The sequence below is a fragment of the Phocoena sinus genome, chromosome X (assembly GCF_008692025.1).
Source record: "Phocoena sinus isolate mPhoSin1 chromosome X, mPhoSin1.pri, whole genome shotgun sequence".
Lineage (NCBI taxonomy): Eukaryota > Metazoa > Chordata > Mammalia > Artiodactyla > Phocoenidae > Phocoena > Phocoena sinus.
In genome coordinates this window covers 52,897,281-52,911,624 of record NC_045784.1, presented here as the reverse complement: position 1 = coordinate 52,911,624, position 14,344 = coordinate 52,897,281, and the positions used below count along the sequence as shown (strand labels likewise).

The 14,344-nt window shown below is 44.6% G+C and overlaps 1 protein-coding gene across 1 annotated transcript in view; it reads left to right on the top strand.

Moving 5' to 3' along the window:
• Positions 1 to 4,100: 4,100 nt before the first annotated feature.
• ARHGEF9 (Cdc42 guanine nucleotide exchange factor 9) overlaps positions 4,101 to 14,344 on the top strand; it is a 213,991-nt gene continuing 203,747 nt past the window's right edge. The window contains exon 1 of the mRNA XM_032620875.1: positions 4,101 to 4,449. The gene's annotated coding sequence lies outside the window, so the exon portion shown is untranslated. The remainder of the gene's footprint in view (positions 4,450 to 14,344) is intronic.

The window sequence follows — 14,344 nt, the reverse complement described above, 5'->3', positions numbered from 1 at the left end:
TTCCTAAGGGACAGGGATCTCAGGGGAAGGAGGAAGCTGGCAGGGGTGGGAGAAGATGACTTCACTTTTGGACTTATCAAGTCTGAGATTCTTGTGAGATATTCAGGAGGAGATGTCCAGAAGGCAGCTGGAGATTCATCTCTGGAGTTCAAGAGAGCTACCTAGGAGTTATCAGCAGAGAGTTGTAAGCTCCCTGCAGGCAAGGACTTATATCTGTTTTATTCCCCCACTGGTGTCCTGTAACTTTGTTGAAAGGAGGTATATCAGTGTGTAATGTAGGTGGTAGGTAGTTAAAGCCTTGGGAATGGATAGGTCCATCATTCAGTGCAAGTATGGAATGAGAAGAAAAGGGGGCTGAGATTAGAAGGACCTTGAGAAATCATGCCCTTAATGACTAAATGAAGAACCCAAGCAGGAAGTAAAGACAATATAACCAGACAGGTCATGTGGATGGTGTCCCCAAGGCAAATGGAGCATTTCAGGAAGGAGGAAGGCATCAATGGAGTCAAGAGGGAGAAAATTCAGGGAAGATAAAGATGGAAAATTGGCCATGAGATATAGCAACAAGTTGGTCATTTGTTTATATTCACAAGAAGTTGCAGTTTCTTATGGGATGATGGGAGTGAAAGTCAGGCTGCAGTGGGTTGAAGGGTCAATAGATGGTGATGTGGAGAAAGGCTAAGATTGCACTTTCAAAGGCAAGGAGAAAGATTCCAATTGTTTACATTATGGTACTGTCCTGATCACCAGTATCTGTCTCAACATAATCTAGAAGAGTGGCTTTCAAACTATGTTGACCATTGCCTGCTGTAAGAAATATATTTTACATCACAACCTAGAACATTTATATTTATATGTAAATAAAACAAAAGCTTCAATAAACAGTATTTATTCTAACTATATGGGTATTTCATATAAATGAAATCATATAAAAGCCTTTTGTGTCTAGCTTCTTTCACTTAGCATATTTTTAAAGTTCACCTATGTTTTAGCATATAACAGTACTTCCGGTTTTTTATGGCTGAATAATATTCCATTGTGTGCATATACCATATTTTGTTTATCTATTCACCAGGTGATGGACATTTGAGTTCTTTCTATCTTTTGGCTATTGTGAACAATGCTGTTATTCATGTTCATGTACAAGTTTTTGTGTGGGCATGTTTTCATTTCCCTTAGGTATATACCTAAGGGTAGAATTGTTGGGTCAAATGGTAACTCCATGTTTAAGTTTTTGAGGAACTGCTAGCCAAAGTGGCTGCATCATTTTACATTCCCACAGCAGTGTTATGAAGGTTCCAATTTTTCCACATCCTTCCCAACACTTATTATCTACCTTTTTGATTATAGCCATCCTAGCATGTGTAAAGTGGTGTCCCATTACAAATACGCTATAGTAAATATCCTTCATTTGCATCTCTTGCATTTGATTTGCATTTTCCTGATGACTAATATATTGAGCATCTTTCCATGTGCTTATTGACTGTTTCTTTGGAGAAATGCTATTCAGATCCTTTGCCAATTTTTAAATTGAGTTATTTTTCTTTATATAATTGAGTTGTAAGAGCTCTTTATGTATTCTAGATACAAGCCCCCTTATCAGATATATAATTTGCAAGTATTTTCTTCCATTCTGTGGATTCTCTTTTCATACTCTTGATAGTGTCCTTCAAAGCACAGAAGTTTTTTAATGTTGATCAAGTCCAATTTATCTATTTTTTTTCTTTTGTTGCTTGTGCTTTTCATGGCATATCTAAGAAACCATTACCAAATCCAAGGTCACAGAGATATACCCCATTCTCCCCCTTTTGTTAAACTTAGCCACAATATCATTTACAATTAATAGTGATTCCTTAATATTATCAGGTGGTTCAAATTCCCATTTATCTCATAAATGTCACAAATGTGTGTGTGTATGCACACATACACAAGTTCCACCTGAATCAATCACACTTTTTTTCTCCCTATTTACTTGCTAAAAAAACCTCCTGTAGTTTTTTACGGTCTGTATCCCCGTATTCCAATTTAATATGTTTTTCTGTCTCCTGTGTGGCCTATAAATTGATAGCTGGATCTAGAAGCTTGATCTGATTCAGGATTTTTTGTTGTTTTGGCACAAATCATTCATAGATGATGTGATGAGTCAAAATTTTAAAGTGAACGTTTCTTTAGGTTTTATTCTATCTTGTAAGGCTAGGGGCCATTTTGCTTATGACCTGCATTCACTCAGAATTTCCAGTCACGTAGTTAAAATGGGTGACTGTCCTAGACTCAAAGATTTCTAGAGAATAGAGAGCAATTCTCATTCCTCTTCGAGTCTATAGTATGCTAGAAATTCCAGAAATTAATTTGTTCTATCCCTGGATAATCTAGTTTCTTGCCCCTCTCCACCAATATCTATGTGTTCATGTTTACAGTCCTAGAATGTAAGAGTAAGAAGGGCCCTTAGAGATCTTCTGTATAAGTTAGTCCTGGATTTTTGAGGGCCAAGGAGCCTGCTGTATTTTCTTACTTTTTCTGAGGTGAGGGTTCAGAGGTTTCACTGAATTCTCAGATAGGTCTAAGTCCTCATGTGGCAGAAGGGAGATGGAGGCCCATAGAGGGGAATGGAGTTGCCCAAAAGTCATACAGCAAGCTTGAGGTAGGGCTAGGAGTAAATCTGAAAACTTCCTTTCTCTAGTACAGGGCTTTTCCCCAAGTTTCGGACACCAGGTCACCAACACAGAACAGGGCAGTGATTTCAAGCAGACTGCAAGTTTTGTAGAGGGTTTTCCACTGCAAAGCTGTCTTCTCTTCCTAGTACCCAGTATGTTGGAAGAGTGCAAGCTGTAATAGTGTAAAGAAACCATAAGTAGGAAAGGAAATCTGACCTGCAAGTGCAGAGATATCAGAGAAAAACAAACATAATTGGATTTTGGATAATTTGTTGAGTGTCCTTGTGGTTCTGTACACAGCACTGATTTGCTGAACTTATATAGCTAATTGTGAGTCGCCTATAAATACTTAGACAGTGGCCTAAAGGCATCGTTCCTTCCTCCTTGGCCCAGGCTCCAACGTGGCTGCAAAGGATTCCTTTTTCCCCGTTCCTTTTCCCTCCTCCCCACCCTTTTTCCTTCCTTTCCTCCACCGTTCTCTTTCTTCATCGTCGTATCCCCCTATTTCTTCTTTCTCCTTCCCATTTTTCCTTTTGTTTTCCTCCTGCTTCTCATTGTCTTCTCCTCATTTCCTCCTCCCTCCCTGCCATGCCCTCTCCCCTTTGGCCCCTTATGTCCGATCCCTCCCTCTTTCCCAATCCTTTCCCTCCTCTCTCCCCTCATCTGCATCAACCCATCCACAACATGCTCCCCACCCCCACGCTAGAACGGGCAGTCAGGGCCTCCAGCTGGGCTGGATGAAGCGGGCCTGCTGGGGGAACCGTGGGTTCTCCGATTGGCTGCCGCGGGTAGCACGCCAGCTCAAGTACCTCCCCCCGGCGAGTAAACGCGCCTCTGCGGCACCTGCTATTGGCCGGCGGGCCTGTCAGCAGTCTGGGTTGTGCCTCACGCAGGCGCCGGCAGTCGCTCGGAGAATAAAAACGTAGTCTTCGCATTGGGGGGTGGGGAGAGGAGAGGAAGAGAGCCAGCGAGGCAGGGACCGAAAGAGTGGTTGGCAGCCGGGAGCTCCGCGAGCAGAGAGAGCGTAGGAAAGCGAGCGAATTAGGAGTAGGGGAGACCGAGACTGACCGGTAGCCAGCCAGGCAGGTGGACGGACGCACCCCCGGACAGACAGACTGAGCAGGCGCCGGAGAACCTCGCTCTGGTTCCCCCCGCCTTTCCCTTTGAAAGCCAGGATTTTGCCTTTTCCGTGGCGCCCGAGAGAGAATGCTGGACTCTGCCGACTTCAGCGCAAGCTAAGATTTCTCAGCTAGGGAAGAAGGATCAGCTCAGTTCTGAGAAGGGGGGAAGCAAGCACCCCTGTCCCCATTCCCCCTTCCCCCCCTCCCATATCAAACTCGGGCGCCAAACCCAGCCCTTCCCCAACCACCCGACTTCCTCCTCTCCTTTCTAGCATGGTGGCTGTATGGACAGTCTGACAGAACAGAGACTGACATCTCCCAATCTGCCGGCCCCCCATCTGGAACACTACAGTGTTCTGCATTGCACCATGACCCTGGATGTGCAAACTGTAGTCGTTTTTGCCGTGATTGTAGTCCTCCTGCTTGTAAATGTCATACTCATGTTTTTCCTGGGAACGCGCTGAATGGAGTCCAGCCACCTGAGCTGTTTCGAACTCTCGTTTTGATTTCATCCCGAGAACCTCCAAGAAAAAAAAAAAAAAAAAGAGAGAGAGAGTGAGAGAGACAGAGACAGAGACAGAGACAGAGACAGGGAAAGAGAGGGAGAGAAAGAGCAAGCTTTCTTACTCAGGGGGGAAAGCGTTTTGAGCTTCAACATGGCCTCGCTGTGATATGTATGACGTTGGTATATTATCTCTCCCTAAATCTTTTGTTATGTCTTGTCTTTTAAGTATGCCTGTGAGTGTAGTTGCTTATTGCTTGAGTAAAACTGTTGATAAAGAAATGCTTTCTATTTATGTGTGCATGTGTGTGTGTGCATTCTCCACCTATGTGACGTTCATGAAGCAAGCTCTGTGTCCTTATACAATGGCTTTGCTGATTGTGGTGTCTTGTCAATTCGTTTTCTTTAAAACTACCTTTAAATTCCATCACAGAATTTCAGTCAAAATTTCTCTCTTGCCATCAGAAGCGCATTTGGGTTTGTTTGGGGCAAGGGGGGTTGTGGGAAGAGTATGATGAATTTCTGGCATCTTAGGGAAAACAGTATTGCACTATATGTTTAGAGGGAAAAATTGATGCAAGGAATGAATTTAGGGAGAATGATTCTTCAGTCTCTAATGAGAAGCGAGAATTTGGGAAGTGATGTGGTGGGGTGCGTTGTGCTGGCAGTTGGTGACTGTGTTCTCTGAATCTTAATTTGCTGTACAGGGTTTATAATTTCCAATTTGGAAAGAAGCCACCTTTAAAACATTTTTTAAATCATTAAATGTCAACTTCTTTGGAATCATGGGATGGGGTATAAAAGCGTTCTCTGATCTTTATGAATTAGCAAGAGAAGACATTGACAATAACTGTTTGGTTCTTTTTCCCAAAGATTGTACCTGTGAATTTGAGTTTGGGGATTTTCTCTGTATGTCCTCCAAAAACAACAAAAGCCAGCTCTCTACCTACCTTGGGAATAATGTATTTAGATATGCCTCTTTGGGGTAATCTCATTTGCAAAGATGTTCTTGAACTACATTTTAAATAGAACTTGCTAGTGCTAATGAGAAAGTGGTTTTGTTTGCTTCCTTGTTTGTTCTTTAAAATCAGAAGTCTTTCTAATTAGAAGGTTTCCATGACAAAATGAAAGTATGTATCATGCTAAATTGAGAGTTTTGAGCACCCCCCCGAAAAAAAGTCTGGATGGAATGGGATGAAAGCTCTGGAAAACATGAGCAAGAAGCAGCATTCCAATTTGACACTTATTTGCATGTCTGTATCTGGTGGTAGTGGTGGTGGTTGCTGTTAATATTGCTACTGTTATTATTTGTATACTTCTGTTTCCCCTAAGAAAGCTCTTGGCAAAGCCAGGAAAAAAATTGTCTCTGATGCCAGTGTGCATAATACCCCTCACCCCCCACCCACTGATGTAGGCAGGTCTTCTTCATTCTGTTTCTTACCTGACTTGAAAGAGTGCCAATTATGTCTCATGTAGCAATGAATCAGGGCACATACACATCCACACACATGTTCCCTCTACACCCATGTGGGCGGCTGATCATGAGTGATGTGCAAATCTGCTGGCATTGTGCTCTCAAGTTCCATGTGCTGTTGTTCAGACTCTTTGGAAATGACTTTGAAGGCTGTGAAGGGGGCTCTTGAAATTGTCCTGACCTCAGGACCCAAAGAGTATTGTTTTATGGCTTTAGAAGAGGTTTTGAGCCTCAGGGTGTGCTCTCAATGGTTCTGTGTGGGTGAGCAACTGATTTTTTAATTCAGTTGGTACCATGGTGTAAGCATGATCTGGGAAGTCTGCTGGCATTCACTCTTATTATTTACTCTTTAGTCCCTTTGTGGGAGCCCCTGGGTTGAACTAAGAACTTGATTTTTGCAAAGAGAATCTAGTGAGTCCCTTTCCCCATCCCTCCCTGCATTTGCTCCAACAGTATTGTCTAAAGTAAACTGATATTTTAGCTGGGCACTTTGTTTTGAGACAGTGTTGGAGAGTGAGGAAAGGCTCTAGGATGGGCAGCTGCAGACCTTGGTCCTCTCTGTTCAGTGACTGTTTGACATTGAGCAATTTTTTCCTCCTCAGTAAGTTTGGGATTCCCTATAACACTGGCATTTGGGGATGGTTGGACTATGTTCTTGCCTTCTGTGATTTTGGGTGTCCATAGGCAGTTGAAATCAGAGGCTGGTGAACTGGAAAGACAAGTGAAAGGCAAATGAAATGTTAATTAAGGGGTGGTGGGAGTGGGGAGGGAGGAAATATCTGTTTGCTGATATCTGGAGAAACTTAAGTTTTATCTAAGAGATTTTTTACCTAGTTACGTGGGAAGAAAACTGGACTACAACAATAGAATGCTTTTTGATTTTTTCCCCCAAGGGAGAAAGGGTTCTCCAAGGCTGGTCTTTGAGCCAGGTTTGTGACAAATTATGTGTCATGAAATGCCACAGCCTTCACCTCTGGGTGCCTGACAGACCCTTGGCAGAAAGCCTTTGGGAAGGTATGTGTGTAGGTTGTGTGACAGTATGTACGTGGGTGTGTGTGCACACCCTACTCTGTGTGTGTATGTGGGAGGGGGAGGGGTGCACACTCCTGAATGTGGATGGGGGTTGGTTGTGCTAGGAATGAGGAAAAACAGCAGTTTCACAGTTCTGAAAGGCCTCCTTGTGCTATGGCCTATAAGGATTTGACTGGTGCCAGGATGGATGAGTGTCCCCCATACCAGCTTTCCCCCTGCCACACACAGCTTCAGAGCAAAGGGGTGGCTTGAAAGAGCCCTTTCATCAGTAATTTAGTTTGTGAAATGGGTAAATATTTTTCAAGTTAACTTATTTCTAGGCAAATAAGGGGATGCTGCTAGCCAGATGGCAGGCCACCCTAGAGCAGCTAAAAGGGAGTTTAGGGAGTAGAGAGCAGGGTGACGTTTTACTTGTGTGAATGCTAAAGGTTTGGCATTTCTACTTCAGACTTGTGAGGGTATGCAAAAAGAGAAAAGAGTGGGAGAAAATGAAAAATGCAGCTGAGAGGAGTGGAACACTCTGCATTTTGACTTTTTTTTTTCCTTTCCTGCCTCTTCATCTTCCCCCTTCTAAGACTTTCCTACCTCCCTTGATATAGCCTCCTCTCTCTCCTCGACCATCCCTACTGTAAGTGGGTTAGAAGGAAGAGGGCTTTTCCTCTCTGATGTGACCCCACTATTCCTGACAAAGTTCCTTGTTCCCTTTCCTCCTCTCTGACTCCTTTGTAGAGGATAACTTTTTGCTACCAGCTCAAGAATTTTGGCTCCCAGCTCCCCACTAGGGGATTCAAGAAAATGTCCTCAACCAGTATCCTAGCAACTCCTGCATCACTCAGCTCCTGCTGAGCTCCAGAGCCCACACTTTAAATGTCCAGGCACCAACGCCTCTGGAGCAAGCGGGGAGCTGGCAAGCAGGACTTGAAGAGGTGCTTTTAGGGAGGGGACAAATAGAGGGCAAGATCCTCATTGCCTGCAAAGGCCTAGAAAACATATCCACAGAAGGCCTACAGAACTTAGTCCCATGGCCTACAGAACTTAGTCCCATGGCCTACAGCCATGGGACTGTTTATTGGAAGGCTCCTGGGTTCAAATCCCTCTATAGTCACCGCCTTCTCCTTAAGATTAAATGAGCCATTTCACAGCCTAGCTTTAGTGCAAGGAGGTCTGCAGGACCCGAAAAATATTTTTGTCTAACCATGCCTTTTGGCTGACACAGGGAGACGGTGAAGGGGTAGCGTGGTGGGAACAAACTGAGCAGTGCTTTACCCCCCACTGAGACAGCCTCTATCTGTCAGAACCTGTAACATCTGCCTCTGCACTGTGCCCCAGTTTTGTTTGTGGCTAGAGAACCCTGCCCAGCCCAGCTGCAGTGTGGAATTTGCTTTTTTTTGTTGTTTTATTTTTGTTGTTGTTGTTTCTATGTTGCTGGTCTCTGAATAGTTTCCAGCTGAGATGGCTGGGCAAATTGGAAAGGCCAGTTTGATTATTGGTTTGGTGAACAGGGCTTGGGCCCTGACTCAGATTTTCTCATCCACTTGTATGTTTGTGTGTGTGTGTGTGTGTGTGTGTGTGTGAGAGAGTGTGTGTGTGAGTGTGTGATTAAGTTGCTAGGGACCTGAGGGATCCCAGTGAGCCTTTGGGTGAGGTGCTCTTCTGCCCTATGGTGAGGCCCAGACTGAGAGTGCTTGGCTGTGATCAGAGGAAACACTCTGGCAGTTGCAGGGATGCTGCTAAAGCATGTCCTTCTCTTTGCCTCTGTTTGCCATCTTGGCCTCTGCTCTCCTTGGCCTGTGGAGTACTTGCTCTGGACAGAGACGTGATTGGGAATTGAGCCTGTTCTCCAAAAATAACTGCCTCCTCAGAAGACCTCCCACAGACCATCTGGCTTCAGTCCCAGTGGCTTTGCCCCAAGAAGTGGGATGGAGGTGGGGAATCTTAGACTCTTGAGCTCTTATTTCTAGCTCTGCAACTTGTTTAGGCCAACTGAGTCTCTGGCTTTCCTGGAATCCTTGATCAAAGCTTAGCTCTTCTCATGTCTACCCAGAGTATTTCCTGTCACTAGGTGGGTATTAGATACTCAAGAGTATTTGGTATGGTGCTTTGCCCTGGCACCAAAGTACTGAATGGAAAAACTAGAAGGGGGGAGGGTCTAGTGGAGAGAGAAGACTCAGGAAACAGTCCAGTAATGACAATACTAATAATCCCTTGTCAGTGCATGGGCCTATGGGGTTTACAGAGCAATTCCATATCTTTTCTAATTTTGAGCATCACATCAGCCTTGTGAAGTGGATAGGGATACATGTTATTCCTGGTTTTACAGGTGAGAGAAGTAAAAGAGAGATTGGTGGGATGGGCCAGTGGGTCTGCCTTTCAAATGAAGAGTGGGAGAGAGTCATAGTTGATCGTTCCCAGCTAGTGTGAAGCTGAATGGAGTCAGGTGGAAGGGGAAGAGTGTGAGTCACCCCTGAGGTCATACTAGCTTCCTCAGCTACTTGCTTTCATTTTTAGTGCTTTTTCATACCTTTCATTTATATAGCAATTTTGCACAGAATTCTTTATTCAATAAAATGTTGCCTTTTAATCTTGAAAATACATCAGAGTTCCCTTTAGTCTTATGAAAACTCACTATTTGGGATCTTCAAGGAGAAAGGCAGTGTGAATTGGTGAAGTCTAAAATACAGAATGTTTTGAAGGAACTACAGTTTTCACACAATTGTCCTTCCTTTTAAAGAACTCTAATTTTTCTATATATATACTTTAAATGTGCTGCCCAGAACTGATCATGCTACTCCAGGTGCCACCTGATCAGGATCAAGTACAAAAGGACTTTGATCTGTCTGTGAAATATTTAATATTGCAGTCTTCTACTGGTTCTCAGTCCTCAGTGAACATACAGATCAGCTGGAGAGTTTTTAAGTACCCATGCCAAGTCTCCACTCTGGGAGATTCTGATTTAATTATCACGGGATTGGTCCCAGGCAGCTTTTTTTAAAAAATTATATTTAAGGCTCCCAAGATGATTCAAACATACAGCCAGGGTTAAGAGCCTTTTGGGCTGTAGGCACAAAGCCTTTGCTGTCTAGTCCAGTCCTCTGTGCTGTTGTGAAGTTGGCCTTTTGAACCAAACTTCAGGCTTTTTTGAACCAAACTCATTGAATTTTGTTTGGTTGATCCATTACTCTAGCCCTTTATGGTTTTTTAAAATTTTGCTTCATTGTGCCAAAACTTAGCAGTTCCTTCTAGCATTGCATCAGTTAAGCTTATTTTTTTGGTTGGTCTATTCTAGCTTTTGGCATTTTAAATTTCTTTCCCCTTAATGCCATGAAACAGATTAGCAGTCTCTTCTAGCATTGCATTATTTGAAAACTGAATAAGTATCATCCAAGTTGTTGATTCAAAGAAATGTTTAATATAATAGGGTTAATGCTAGCTCCTCTGGCAACTCATCAGAGCTGCCTCTTGGAGTTGGAGCTGGTTAAGTTTTGTGTATATCTGGTCAGCCAGTGCAGAATCCACTGGGTGCTAACATCATCTATCCTATCAACATGTTCATGAGGATAATGCGGCATGATGGATTTGTTGTATGCTTTGTGGACATCAGGATGTATGCTAGTTTCATAGCGATCATCTACCAAGGCAATGACCCTATCAAAAAAAGGAATATGAGTCACTTGGCATCTTACCCCTGGTAAATCCTGTTGCAGGCTCCAGGGTTCCCTAAGTTTTTTCAGTACCCCCAAACCATATGTTTCCTAATTGAGTCCAGAATTTGCCTGAGGGTCAGTGCCACAACTGTAGGTTTTGTGTACCACTTTCTTTTCCCCTCTTTGGAAAAGCGGGGCATCATAGATTTAGCTTTAAAAGAAAATATTTGGTTATATGTATAGCTGATTCACTTTTTTATAAAGCAGAAACTAACACATCACTGTAAAGCAATTATACTCCAATAAAGATGTTTAAAAAAAAAGAATATATTTAGTTTTCAAACAGTTTAGGAAACTCTTTGTGTGTGTTTCTCTTGGTTGGCTGAATTGTTTCCATTTACACTGTGGTTCTCAGCCTTGGTTGCACATTGGAATCACCTGGGGAGTTAACAAGACTAACAACAATTCCTAAAATCTCTGGGGGAGATCTGATTGAGTTGGTCATGGTGAGGCCCTGGCATCAATATCTTTTTAAAAGCTCCCTGAGGTGACAGGAATGTTCAGCCAAGGATGAGAATGACTGCTATGTTCAAAGGAAATGTCAGCTCAGCCTGAATCTGGCTTATCACACACGTGAATAGGCAGGCTTCACAGATGGTGAGATTTTATTCTAGGATTGTGGGGGCCTTGATGAATTCTAGGGGCTTGTGTCCACCTTAAAAAGGAGGACTCAACCCTAGAGAGTGAGTAGTCTGAGGACCTATTTGGATTTTATATTATCAGCTGTGAGATGGTTTGAACCTTTCAGGAAAATAGTTAGTCCCTATGCATTTTCTATAGTAGTGCAGAAGATTCTGTTCATTTGCTGGGTGACCTTGGTCAAATTACCTCTCCCCTCTGAAATTTGGTTTCCTCATCTGTAAAATGAGGTCAGGTGGATTAGATAGCTTCAAAGATTTCTTCCAGCTTTAATGATCTGTGCTTACTTTGTGATTAATACTAATGATCAAAATGATTAAACAGGGCTTCCCTGGTGGTGCAGTGGTTGAGAGTCCACCTGCCGATGCAGGGGACACAGGTTCGTGCCCCGGTTCAGGAGGATCCCACGTGCCATGGAGTGGCTGGGCCAGTGAGCCATGGCCGCTGGGCCTGCGCGTCCGGAGCCTGTGCTCCGCAACGGGAGAGGCCACAACAGTGAGAGGCCCGCATACAGCGAAAAAAAAAAATGCTTAAGCATATTATTCAAAACCTGTAGGTAATCCAAAGATCCCTTATAGCAGGTTTGGAGTGCACAGGGTGATTTTAGGGGGTAATAGACTTGCCTTCCTAATTATATTTAGCTTAGGTTTCTTCTAGGACAACTGAACTGTAGGTTGTATTCATTGAGCACACACTGATTGCCCACAAGGAAGGGAGCCCTACAGTGAACTGAGTGTCAGGGGGATGCTACTATGGGGTTTAGTATTTGTTGTTAAAGATACATGTTGCATGGATAATTGAGAATTGCCTCTTATAGATAAAATACCAGCCTCATAGTTCTGGGAAAGCCTAGGAGGCAAGGGGCAGGCTGTTTGACACCCCAGAACCCCTTCCTGCAGAATTTTAAGTAGCCATTCATTTAATTAATACTACTACTACTGTTAATAAGAATTTAAATGAATAAAGTTTCCTAGTTATTTCATTGGCTTTTTCTTCAAATCTGGAAGTAGTTGAGGAAGCTGATGCACAGTGAGATTAAGTGACTTACTCAAGGTCACACATTCAGAAAGTGGTAATTCCTGGCCTAGAACCCAGGCCTCTTGACAGCAGATCTTTGCAGTTCTTCCAGTGTAGCCTGCATAGTGGACTCTGTGGTCAGAATATGGTCATGACTCTGAGAATTGAAAAGCCACCACTGACATAGAGCAGAACTCAAGAGGAAACTTTGAAGAAAGAAACAAAGGGACAACCTGGTGGAAAAGGAGACATTAAGGGAGGGATTTGTCTGAGGCCAGTTCTTTCTTGTTCTAATCAGTCTTCTGTGCTAGTTTCAGGCCCCTGACAAGAACTGGGCATTTGGTCTTTGAGCATCAAGGTTGAGAGTTAGTAGTAGTGAAGAGAGGAAATTATGCGTGCATGACAGAGAGACAGCATATGGAAGGCAGTTCTTTAGTAGGAGAAAAAAATGGCCTTGGGCCCCCTAAGAGCAAGCTGTGCCTCTGTACCTACCTTGCTCCCAGAACTTGATCAAAACCCTTCTCCACTAGGCCTCGGTTTCCATGTCACTAAAATGAGGAGTGGATTTAGTAGAAGAATCATGTTCTCAAATGAAATTTGAGCCAGTAGCTTCTCTATAAAACTTGAAAAAGCAGAACTTGTCTGGTTGAAATGGACCTGGGACAGAAGTGGCAGACAGAGTCTAGAGTTCCAGACTTGCAAGTGCAGACCTTATTCATTAGGGTAATTAGAATTAGAAGAGTGAGGAAGGATCTGCCCAGCTCAGCCAGATTACTTGGAAGATAGGACAACCTTGGATGTAAGAGGCGGGTTGGGGGGTTGTCTTTCATTTATGTGGCCAGGACTCACATAGAGAATCACATAGGGGCAGAGATTAGAGTACCTTGGAGATCTGCATGCCTCTCCCCTTCCTGTTTTACAAGTGAGAAAATTAAGGCACTGAGGGGAAAAGGGATTTATCCAAGGTTGCAGTGCTGGGTCTGGGTTCCTGAGTCATCAAATCAGGCCCTTGCCCCCATAACCTGCTACCTCTGCTATAGTGTTCTGGCTCTATGCTCTCTTGGCTGTATCAGAGACCTGAATGCTCTCTCAGGTTCGGTTGGAGAGAGAGAGCTGACAGAGAGGCTGAGAGAACAAGAGTATTATGTAACCTCCTAAAGGGGAACAGGCCTGTCAGAGCCCTTAGGGTGCCAGGCAGTCAGATGGGGTGGCGGGAGCACCGAATCTCCTGCAGACTACATCAGTTCTTCTGAGGCAGGGAGCCCTGGAAGCAGCACAGTGTTGCTCAGCCATCCACCCTCGGGGTCCAGAGGAGGCTAGCACTGTGTGTCCAGTCAGCTCTGGGAATAGTTCTGGCAGCTCTGATCTCTTTGTCTGCCTGCCTTCATTAGAGGAGAGAAAGGATGCACCTCCGTGCCCAGCTGGCTGCAGGAAGGATGTGCTGAGCCCACCCCCACCCCCTCAGAGTGTGGTGCCTAAAGGCAGCATCTACTTTTAGCTGTACCTCCCACAGCCTCTCCTCTGCCCACTCTCTTCCTTCCTCCTCCCTCTGTGAACCATGCTGGTTGGCAGGAGGGCTGGGCAGTGGGTGCTTTGGCACTGGGAAAGAGGCATGGTGGAGCCAGGCATCCCTAGGAGAGGCTTTGATAGAGCTGGCATGGTGGGAAGTCTCAGAACAGGCAAAATGATTAGACTCCTTCGTGTCTAGGGACTAAAGGGAGTGGAGGGATTTATTAATTTCCTTTGGACCTTGCAACCACCTGAGGTGCTTGTCTTGAGAATCCAGATTGAACTGCATAGGAGGGCTCAGGAAGACACTTTCTCTACTTGGATTTAGAGAAAAGCAGCTGGGGCTAGTGGATGCTCGCTTGATTCTTGACTCTCTCCCTCTCCCTCTCCCTCTCCCTCTCCCTCTCCCTCTCCCTCTCCCTCTCCCTCTCCCTCTCCCTCTCCCTCTCCCTCTCCCTCTCCCTCTCCCTCTCCCTCTCCCTCTCCCTCTCCCTCTCCCTCTCCCTCTCCCTCTCCCTCTCCCTCTCCCTCTCCCTCTCCCTCTCCCTCTCCCTCTCCCTCTCCCTCTCCCTCTCCCTCTCCCTCTCCCTCTCCCTCTCCCTCTCCCTCTCCCTCTCCCTCTCCCTCTCCCTCTCCCTCTCCCTCTCCCTCTCCCTCTCCCTCTCCCTCTCCCTCTCCCTCTCCCTCTCCCT